A 6,386-nucleotide genomic window follows, 5' to 3' on the forward strand; every position below is an offset into this window, starting at 1 on the left:
ATTTGAACCAAAGTCTGAGACTCGAGTCGACTCCGGGATATTATGAGTCGACTCCAAGCGTATCAGAAGCACTGGCACAGGCTCGAGTCGACTCCTGAACATTACGAGTCGACTCCGACTGAGAACAGACAGACGAACCGAAAGATCCAACTCAAAACTTGTCAGCGAGTCGACTCCTGAAGAGCGCGAGTCGACTCCGATGCTTGCCGAGTCGACTTCAGAGTAGTATGAGTCGACTCCAGGGAGTTACAGACAGAAAGACAGAGAAGTTATTTTGGATCCTGAGAGCCGAGTCGACTCCTGAGGAACGCGAGTCGACTCCGATGGTTGGCAGGTCGACTCCAAAGGAAGCGAGAGTCGACTCCCAGTGTAATACAAGGCAAAAGTCAGAGAGCAACTTTCGGACACTGAGAGCCGAGTCGACTCCCGCAAAGGCCGAGTCGACTCCAAGACAGCGCGACCCCAAACAGACAGAAGACAGTATTTTCGTCTCTGAGAGGCGAGTCGACTCCAAGACAGTTCGAGTCGACTCCAAGGCAGCGCTACCCCAAAAAGACAGAAGACTGTTTTTCGGATACTGAGAGCCGAGTCGACTCCGAAACAGTCCGAGTCGACTCCAAGATGGCACGAGCCAAAAGACAGAAGATCGGGAGTTCGGACTCTGAGCGCCGAGTCGACTCCCAGAATTTCCGAGTCGACTCGAGTGAGCAAAGTTGAAGAATACATCTATGGATTCTTTGGAATGAGTCGACTCCAAAAGTGCCAGGTCAGCTCCAGACTTTGGGGAGTCGACTCCGGATTAAGTCGAGTCGACTCCCAGTCGAGAAGAGCACTTTAATTCAAATCCGGAACAGTTGCCGAGCCGACTCCAGAAAAGCATGAGTCGACTCCTGCTGCAGCCGAGTCGACTCCAGATCGCGCGAGTCGACTCCGATCCCAACGGAAACATTGTCAGGATGTGCAGAATGTGCAGAACGGCTAGAAGATTGTGTCTAACGGCTAGTTTCCGAGGGGAATGGCTTAAATAGCCACAGAGAACTGTAGCAAGGTAGAGAAGTGATATTCCTTTCAAAGAAAACAAGAAATCTCGAGCTACCATTTGATTTCAAAGAGCATACACGAAAAAGAAGGAAGAGGGGCATTAAACTCCATCCTACCAACTCTTCCCAGCATTAAAGAAGTCTCCTTCAGCCTTCAAGTCTTCAATACATTCAAGAGGAGACCCAGAGTTCGAGAAGCCCTCCTCTACATCTTCATAAACTTGTTTGAGGGCTCTTAACTTCTCTCCTATTTATATTGCTGAATATCTGCTTGTTTAGAAGCTCTATTTTTCTGTTTGTTTTTCTATCCATTTGGTCCTTACTTGATTCAATCAGGGGATTGAATCAAGGGTGTAAAGGTTTGTTGGTGAGCCTAGGTTGAAACCAACGTGTAAGGGTTTGATTGTGATCCCGGAAAAACAATCGGGTGGTTCTAGTCGGTGAGCCTGGAAAAACCGACCGAGTTCGTTGTGATCTCGTAAAACAACAAGTTAGGTTGTGAGCTTGTAAAACAACCGGCTGTAATCCGAGGGGTTATAGTGAATTCCTAAGTGAGGCTTGGGGAGTGGACGTAGGAGCAAGGGTTAGCTCCGAACCACTATAAAATCATTGTGTTTGTGATTGCCTTGTCGTCTTTTACTTTCATTTCATTCATTGCACATAGCATCTAATTAATCAACTTGCAAAAAGTACTAATTAGTATTTCACAAACCATTTAATTGCAATAATTATTTTAAAACCCAATTCACCCCTCCTCTTGGGTTGTCTATCTGGGCAACAAGTGGTATCAGAGCAGGAACTCTATTACCCAAAGAGTAAAAGATCAAAATGACAACCCCATTTGGATCTTCTCACATTGAGGGCCAGTCCACACATAGACCTCCATTCTTTAATGGATCCGACTACTCATATTGGAAGGCTAGGATGAGAATATTTATCCAAGCCCAAGACTATGAGATGTGGACCACCATTCTAAATGGACCATACATCCCATCCATTTATGTAGAGGGTGTCACCATACCCAAGCTTGAAAAGGATTGGGATGACAATGACATTAGGAAGGCACAACTAAATGCCAAAGCAATGAATGTGCTTTATTGTGCATTAGATAGAAATGAATTCAATAGAGTCTCTACTTGCATTTCTGCAAAAGAGATTTGGGATAGACTTGAAGTGACCCACGAGAGCACAAATCAAGTAAAAGAATCCAAAATAAATATATTAGTTCATAAATATGAATTATTTAAGATGGATTCTAATGAAACAATCACTTGCATGTTCACTAGATTTACTGACATTGTCAATGGCCTAAAAAGCCTTGGCAAAAATTATACTAACAGTGAGCTTGTCAGGAAGATTCTTCGTTGTCTACCAAGGTCATGGAAAGCCAAGGTGACGGCAATCCAAGAGGCTAAGGATTTAAACAAGCTGCCACTCGAGGAGCTACTTGGATCCCTCATGACGCATGAGCTAACGATGAAACAACACAATGAAGAAGAGTCCTCTCACAAGAAAAAGATAATAGCACTAAAATCTGTTTCCACTAACAAAGATGTGTCTTGCAGCAGTAGCAGTGAAGAGGAAGACAATGAGGGAGATGATGATGAGGCACTCCTCGTAAGAAAATTCCGAAGATTCATCAACCGGAAGAAGTCCTCTCATCAAAGGAGAGGCCCCTCAAATTCCTATCACAAGGATAAAGGTAAAGAAAGAGAAAATGAGGAGATTGGATGTTATGAGTGTAAGAAGCCGGGGCACTTCAGAGCTGAGTGTCCTTTGCTGAAGAAGGGGAGCAAGTACAAGAAAAAGAAAGTCCTTGTCTCCACCCTATCGGACTCCGACACATCATCATCATCATCGGATGAGGAACAAGAAGAAAAGGCCAACCTTTGTTTTATGGCTAACGACAATGAGGTAACATCCGGAACACATTTAGACTTTACTTTCGATGAGTTATATGATGCCTTCAATCAATTAATGGACGAGTATAAGACAATAAACCTTAAAAACAAAGAACTGAAACTAACTAATCAAACTCACCTCCGTAAGTATGATACATTAGTTAAGGATAAAGATGTTATTATTAAAGAAAATTCAGAACTTAAGACAAGCAACCAAATCTTAATTCAAAAGACTAATACCTTAACTAAAGATAACGAAAGGCTGACCAAAGAAATATTCGAACTTAAAAACAATAAACAAATCTTAAAAGAGAGTCTTACAAAAGATCTAAATGGACTAAGAACAGAAAAACAAAAATTGGCACTAGAACTTGAAAAGTACAAGCCTTTTGTAGAAAAATTTACTTATAGCTCAGAAAAATTAGAAATGATACTTAATAGTCAACGAGCTGTGTTCAATAGAGCTGGTTTAGGGTATAAACCTAAAAATAAGCAAAAACTCCTTAGTAATTTCTTTGTTAAAGCAGGGGAAAGCAAAACTAAGAAAATAACATATTTTTGCTGTGGAACATTAGGACATAAAGCAAATGTATATGATTATAGAAAAGGAAAAACTAAAAGAAAAATTAAAAGAATTTGGGTTCCAAAAGGAACCAACATTACTAACCATGAAGGACCCAAGAAAACTTGGGTACCTAAAATTGTATGATTTGCTTGTGTAGAAGTGTCTTGCAGCCAAGGTCGACAAAAATTGTTGGTACTTGGATAGTGGCTGCTCAAGACACATGACGGGTGACAAGGACCAATTCTTCACCCTTGAGCCTAAGAAGGGAGGTGCTGTGACATTTGGAGACAATAACCAAGATCACATCATTGGTATAGGTAAAGTACAAATTACCCCTTCAACCTTTATTGATAATGCTCGATATGTTGATGGTCTTAAACATAATCTACTTAGCATTAGTCAATTGTGTGATAGAGGTTTTGATGTTTTGTTCAAACCATCCTTATGCATCATAACCAACTTAAATGACAATAGTTTAGTTTTTAAAGGAATAAGACGTGGGAATGTGTATGTAGTAGACCTTGAGGATCTTGCCAAACATAACCCATGTTTAGTTGTTAATGAAACTAAGGATAATGATGCTAGTTGGTTATGGCACCGTAAGTTAGGTCATGCAAGTATGGACACAATATCAAAACTAGTTAAAATAGATTCCGTGATAGGTTTGCCAAAACTAAAGTTTGAAAAGAATAAAATATGTGAAGCTTGTCAATATGGCAAACAATCAAGGAACTCCTTTAAATCCATAAATTGTGTCTCTACCTCTAGACCTCTAGAACTACTACACATGGATCTATTCGGACCAACTAGAACCACAAGTCTAGGAGGAAATAAATATGGTCTAGTTATTGTAGATGACTTTTCTAGATATACTTGGGTCATGTTCTTAGCTCATAAAGATCAAGCATTTTCAGTTTTTAAGAAATTTCATAAGGAAGTAACAAATGCTAGAGATACTTCAGTCATAGCTATTAGAAGTGACCATGGAACCGAATTTGAAAATTATTTATTTGATGAGTTTTGTAGTAAAAAGGGAATAACTCATAATTTTTCTGCACCTAGGACACCACAACAAAATGGAGTTGTAGAAAGGAAAAATAGAACCCTAGAGGAAATGGCTAGAACCATGTTATGTGAAAGTAACCTCCCTAAGTACTTTTGGGGGGAAGCCATTAATACCTCATGTCATATATTAAATAGAGTTTTATTGAGACCCATTATAAAGAAAACACCTTATGAACTTTGGAAAAACAGAAAACCAAAAGTAAACTATTTTCATGTCTTTGGATGTAGGTGTTTTGTTCATAATAATGGGAAAGATAATCTAGGTAAATTTGACTCTAAATCTGATGAGGGTATATTTTTGGGGTATTCTACAACTAGTAAAGCCTATAGAGTTTTTAATAAAAGAACCCTTGTTATTGAAGAATCTATACATGTAGTTTTTGATGATTCTAGTGATATCTCTTCTAGCAAGAGGGTTGATCTTGATGATGATGCTGAAATACTTGAAGAAAAGATTGATGAGATGACATTACAAGAAGATGAACAAAAATTAATTGGAAACGCATCATCAAGCCAAGAGGCTATTGTGGATCATGGGCTGACTAAGGCTTGGAGGTATGCTCATGGGCATCCTAAGGAATTAATTTTAGATGATCCATCTCAACCTGTTAGGACTAGAGCATCTCTTAGGAACTTAAATAACCATCTAGCTTTTGTCTCACATTTTGAACCCAAACACATAGAAGAAGCTGAAAAAGATGTAAATTGGATAAATGCAATGCAAGAAGAATTAAACCAATTTACTAGAAACAAGGTATGGAACCTAGTTGAACGACCCTCTGAATATTCAATTATAGGTACCAAATGGATATATAAAAATAAACTTGATGAAAATGGAATTGTAATTAGGAATAAGGCTAGACTAGTAGCAAAGGGCTATAATCAAGAAGAAGGTATAGATTTTGATGAAACCTTTGCTCCTGTAGCTAGACTTGAGGCAATTAGATTATTACTAGCATTTGCATGCTCTAAGGATTTCAAATTATTTCAAATGGATGTAAAAAGTGCATTTTTAAATGGGTATATTAATGAGGAGGTGTATGTAGAACAACCTCCTGGTTTTGAAAATCATCAATACCCTAATCATGTGTATAAATTGAACAAAGCACTTTATGGTTTGAAACAAGCACCTAGAGCATGGTATGAAAGACTTAGCAAATTTCTACTAGAACATGAGTTCACTAGGGGAAATGTAGATACAACACTGTTTTTAAAGAAGAAAAACAAAGATATGTTAGTAGTGCATATTTATGTTGATGATATTATTTTCGGTGCTGCTAACAATCGCCTCTGCGAAGAATTTGCTGACTTGATGCAGAGTGAGTTTGAAATGAGCATGATGGGAGAGCTGAACTATTTTCTCGGGCTTCAAATCAAACAATCTGAAGAAGGGATCTTCATCAATCAAGCTAAATACATCAAGGAGATGCTTAAGAAGTTTGATATGGAGGGAAACAAGTCAATCAGCACACCCATGAGCTCATCATGCAAACTAGACCAAGATGAATCAGGTAAATCTGTAGATCAAAAGATGTATAGAGGTATGATAGGATCTTTATTATATCTCACTGCAAGTAGACCTGATATCATGTTTAGTGTATGCATGTGTGCTAGATATCAGTCTAATCCTAAGGAATCTCATCTAATTGCAGTCAAGAGAATCTTTAAATACCTAATAGGAACGAAAAATATAGGCTTATGGTATTCTAAAGAATCTAGCCTGAACTTAATAGGATACACAGATTCAGATTTTGCTGGTTGTAAACTTGATAGAAAAAGCACCAGCGGGTCATGTCAATTCTTAGGAGAAAATTT

General features: G+C 38.7%; 1 long non-coding RNA gene across 1 annotated transcript; it reads left to right on the forward strand.

Moving 5' to 3' along the window:
• Positions 1–2,705: 2,705 nt before the first annotated feature.
• On the forward strand, positions 2,706–6,124 carry LOC149768619 (uncharacterized). Its single transcript, XR_016413286.1, has 2 exons — positions 2,706–2,954; positions 5,870–6,124. It is a non-coding gene; the product is annotated as an uncharacterized LOC149768619 (long non-coding RNA).
• Positions 6,125–6,386: the final 262 nt, after the last annotated feature.

The sequence above is a fragment of the Phoenix dactylifera genome, chromosome 1 (genome assembly GCF_051530095.1).
Source record: "Phoenix dactylifera cultivar Ajwa chromosome 1, Ajwa_hap1_PhDact_Kaust_v1.1, whole genome shotgun sequence".
NCBI lineage: Eukaryota > Viridiplantae > Streptophyta > Magnoliopsida > Arecales > Arecaceae > Phoenix > Phoenix dactylifera.